Source organism: Grammomys surdaster, unplaced genomic scaffold (genome assembly GCF_004785775.1).
Source record: "Grammomys surdaster isolate TR1022 unplaced genomic scaffold, NIH_TR_1.0 217, whole genome shotgun sequence".
NCBI lineage: Eukaryota > Metazoa > Chordata > Mammalia > Rodentia > Muridae > Grammomys > Grammomys surdaster.
Window position 1 is genome coordinate 289,338 of NW_021604662.1, and position 5,143 is coordinate 294,480.

General features: G+C 39.8%; 1 protein-coding gene across 1 annotated transcript in view; it reads left to right on the plus strand.

Annotated features, from left to right (window-relative positions):
* Nucleotides 1–5,143, plus strand: part of Cdkl5 (cyclin dependent kinase like 5) — a 223,177-nt gene that overhangs the window by 199,836 nt on the left and 18,198 nt on the right. The window lies entirely within an intron of this gene.

Below are 5,143 nucleotides of genomic sequence, written 5' to 3' on the forward strand. Positions count from 1 at the left end.
GGGGCTGGCTTAAAAGTTCAGATGTTTAGTCAATTATCATCATGGCCAGCAGCATGCAGGCAGACATGGTGCTGGAAAAGGAGCTGAGAGTTCTATATCTTGATCCAAAGGTAGCCAGGAGAAGACTGTCTTCCAGGGAGCGAGGAGGAGGGTCTCAAAGCCCACTCCCACAGTGATACACCTACTCCAACAAGGACACACCTCCTAATAGTGCCACTCCCTGGGCCAAGCATATTCAAACCACCACACCATATAACCTCCCACATCAAGTACCAGGATTACTTTCATTTTGTTTTTCTTAATAGGTCCTCAAAACTATAAAAAATAAAATCCTCCATATATAACCCAAAGTCTAGTATTAAAAATAAATAAAATATGTTAAGATAGAAATGACTTTGCTCTGTTATATAATCTTTAATGAATTAGTTGCCCCCAAAAGAAATAATATTGCAAACATATTTTTTGTTTAACGGGAAGATTTTTGTTTCAGGTTTACTTTAATAATACTTTTTTTACATACATCCTACCACAAAAGGAAGAAAATGATAACAGTTTCATTAGCTATTGAAAGAAAATTACCTACAGATAAATATTTTGCAGATCTTAGTGTCTTGCTGTTTATTAAATTCTGAAATTGAAAGCATTTTCCATTGTGAGGCCCCTGGCTATCTTCTTTACAGATAGATATACTTACTTAGAAATTTAAGGAACACGAAATAGTTAGGTCAATCTTGAAACATACCAGAATTGGAAGATTTATATGTCCTAGTTTCACAGCACACTACAATGCTACAGTAATGAAGACTATGAGGTAATAGAATTATGAGGCCTGGCATAAGCCTTGATATTCTTGGTCAGTTGTTTTTGGAAGAGTTCAAAGACCATTCACTGTGGTGAAGAAATTCAACAGAAGTTATCAAGACAGCTACGTATCTATATCCAAAGAGTAAAATTAGACTCTTGCTTTATAAGTATTCACAAAGTAAGAGTTAAAACTTTAAAACGTTTTTCTATCAAGAATTTCAAAACTTTTAGAAGAAAACAGAAGAGTAAATCTTCTTGGCCTTGGGTTTGATGGTAGTTTCTTAGATAATATACCAAAAAAAGAAACAGGAAATTTGAACTTCATTAAAGTTTGGTATTTGTTGTGCTTCAAAGGACTTCACCAAGAGAGTTTTTAAAAACAGGCAAGATGTGGAGAATGGATACCCATAATCTCAGAATTTGAGAGGCAGAAACAGAAAGATCTTTGCAAGTTCCTGGCCAGTCTGAGCTACATAGTTAGTTCCAGGCCAGCCAGAGCTACATAGTGAGATCCTGTTGCAAAACTAAACCAAGACAAGAACAACAAGACAAACAGGATGGAAAGAAATGTTTGCATAAGAGAATTGCATGTAGAACATCCAAAGAACTGTTAATAGATCTGTGAATTGAGATTTTTTAATGGACAAGGGTCTGAATAGACTTTTCTCCAAAACTATGTAATTGGTTACTTGAAAAGACGCTCAACAACATTGGTTATTAGAGAAATGCAAATCAACATCACCATAGAATGCTACTTCACATATACTAGGATGGATCTAATGAAATACAAGAAGCATTGCTGAAGATGTGGAGAGACTGGAACCTTTTTACATTGCTTGTGGGAACAGAAAATGGTACAGCCACCTGGGGAAGTAGTTCCCAAGAGACCCAATTATTCTAGGTGTGAGTATGCTCAAGATAAAACATGTCCATGCAAAAACTTGCATATAAATTTTCATGAAGCACCATTATTCACAATAGCCCCAAAGTGGAAACCACCCAAATGCATGGATAAATAATGATAGAATACCTTACACAGAATGTAAAAAGCAGAAGTGGACTTTAAAAACACAATGATAAGTACAAGAAACAAGTCATAAACTACTATATATTGTAAGATTCCTTTTATGTGAAGAAATGCCCGGAACAGGAAAAAAAATCTACATACAAATAGCAAATGAATTACAAGTAACCTAGAGCTGGGGTGGGTGTCAGCTCTTGGCTAAAGATTTTCTTGGGGGTGATAAGAATAGTCTAAAGTTACTCTTGATGATGATTGTGCAAGTCTAAATATACTGTATTCAATCAGACACCTCAAATGAATAAGGACTGTTTATTTGAAGTTAATAAAACTATTACAAATTTATTTTTTAAAGATTTTTTTAAGGTTTATTTTTATTTTATGTATATGTATACACTGTAGCTGTCTTCACACCATAAGAGGGCATCAGATCTCATTACAGATGGTTGTGAGCCACCATGTGGTTGCTGGGAATTGAACTCAGGACCTCTGGAAGAGCAGTCAGTGCTCTTAAGTGTTGAGCCATCTTTCCAGCCCACAAAACAAATTTATGATATGATTTTTTCTTTGATGAGTATTTATCCATGCCTTGTACCATTTTGTTATTTTTTCCCTGATCAGTATTTTTAACTTATTGCCATTTTCTCAAACAATTACTCAATGTAGTGAGCAAAGTAACTCAGTTTTCCAAATAAGAGTCTGCTTTCAGGAATGTTATCCAAAATGGATTTGTACATATGTAGTCATACTAGGAATATCATTGTCCATTCATACACACACACACACACACACACACACACACACACACCCCTGTGGAACTGCAAAACACCAGGCAGGAAATGTGAGGCTTTTTAAAAAGTTGTTCCATTCACTGAGAAGAATATGACATCCAAGATCATTTGATTGATGGATTGATTTTTGAGACAGTCTCACTATGTAGCCTTGGCTGGCCTGGAGCTTGCTATGTAGACCTGGCCTTGAACTCACAGACATCCACCTGTCTGTGTCTCCCAAGTGCTAGGATTAAAGATGGAAGATACCAAGTCTGGCTGGCCATCCAAGGTCATTTTGGTGTGAGTCCATGTAATCCCCCTTAAATAGAAAATAGCTGAAAGCAAAGAGCCTCAGTCTATGTGTGAGGCCAAGACCTTGACTTTGGACAGTTCTCATTCTCAGCTTCTCCCCACGTGCTTCTTGGACACTACCCCAGTTAACAGCCTCTCCCAGAGAAGAGCCTCGGTCCCCACCCTGAGCTACAGATGGAAATGAGATTGAGAATAGTAGTCATTCTCTCAGGCTCCAAAGCGCCCCGACTAAATGAGCTACTCCTGGTGGAGAATGACTACCCAAAGAGGTTTCAAATGTCATGTCTGAGTAAGCATGTTTGGGTGAGCAAGATGGAGAGAAGCCTCTCAGAGAAAAGCTATAGGCTTTTTGTGTTTTGTTTTTGTTTTTTGCTTTGTTTTTCCTACTCATGTATTTGAATAAAAAAGAAAAGAGGGAAAAGAAAAGAAGGAAAGGAACATGACTGCTCCTAGGTATGGCGGAGGAGACAGTTTATTGTAGACATGTGGGAGAGCATAGTCAGAGGCAGGGACATCTGGGAGAGCCCAGAGTGAACATGACCAGACTGAGCTGGGCCTTGTGAGGAGAGGAGGGAGGGAAAGAGGGGAGAGCAGGGGAACCAGATACAGCAGCTAGGAGGCTCAAAGGTACAAAGAGTAAGGGTAACCAAAATGGTTAGATTATATGGAGAAGAGTAGCCTAACCCCCTGGGCTAAAGAGTTCAGGGTAGGGGGCAGGGTATGCCAGCTAGGAGGACCTGGTAGGGGCTGAGGAATGCTGGGAGGACGTTAACTAGGCACCTCCACCATTTGTCCCAGGTTTGAAACTTAACAGTGTTTGTATGTGTATGTGTGCATGTTAGACAGAGGTTGACATCTGGTTATCTTCCTCAATTGCTCTTCACTTTAGTTTTGAGACAGGGTCTGTCCGTGAACCTGGAGCTTACTGACTGTTGAACAAATTCTAGGAATCATCCTGTCTCTGCCTGCCTCCTAGTCCTAGATTTACAGGTGTGTTCCTCCATGCCAGGTCTTTTATTTTGTTTTGTTTTTTGAAAAGGTCTCACTGTGTAGTCTTGGCTAGCTTGGAACTGCTATGTAGACCAGGGTAGCCCTGAACTCAGATCTGCTTGCCTCTGCCTTCCAAATACTGAGATTAAAGACATGTTCCACCATACCTGTCCATAGCTAGCTTTTTACATGCTTTCTAGAAATATAAACTCAAGTCCCTCTGCTTATACTGCAAGCCCTTTAATGACTGAACCATCTGTGTATGATAGGAGCCCTGACCCCTTCCCCCAAAGCATGATCTCCCAGTAGCCAGAGATATGGCTTGTCTCAGCTATTTTCCAAGCCCGTTCAATTTCTGGAAAACTGTAGGCATAGATAAAGAAGGTTCGATGTATTCTAGTCATTTAGACTTCCTCAGTATAAAGGAACCCTCACTACCCACACACATGTAGCCTGCCCCTTGCGTTCATCTCCTGGCAACCACAGAAGGGGACATTGCCAAAAGGGCTATAGAATAGAGTTTATGCAAAACGAGCTCCAACTGGCCTACATTTCCTCAGTCCTATGGCTAAAAGCCTAAACCCCTTCAAGGCAAAAGCAATTTCAGGAAGGGGAAGCCGTGACTGGTGGTTAGTTGGTTAGTTGGTTAGTTGGTTGGTTGGTTACTGTTTACAGACTCTGGGGCCATATGACAGGCTTCGATCTGCTTTCTTCATGCCTATGTATTTGTCTCTAGGCCTCTCTAGTGAGGATTTCATGAAAGTGTTCATATGAAGCTTTGCAGAATAGTATGTTCCTCTTCTGAATGTGCTAAGAGCCAAAAAGAATTTTCAAATGATCAGAGCTGCTTTGTGTTCCCTGGGTCTGCACCTTCGACAGTGACACTGAGACAAAGAGAAAAAGATGGAGCCAGAGCAGCAAATTACCCCTGCTATTTGGGTTTGTGTAAGAAAATTGGTTTCAGAGATATTTTCTTTGTTCTTATTTTCTTTGGCCCTGAGTTGAAAAGCTCTCTCTCTCTCTCTCTCTCTCTCTCTCTCTCTCTCTCTCTATCTATCTATCTCTATCTCTATCTCTATCTCTATCTCTATCTCTATCTCTCTCTGAAATTTGAAACTATCTTCTAAAAAGTAAAAGTAAAATATTCTCTGCCCAGATCTACATTGTAAAGTGCAGTGGTATTTCAGGATGCCCCTCCCCCAAAGCTCTCTCTGCAAGTGGCAGGACTGAGCTGAAATAGGCA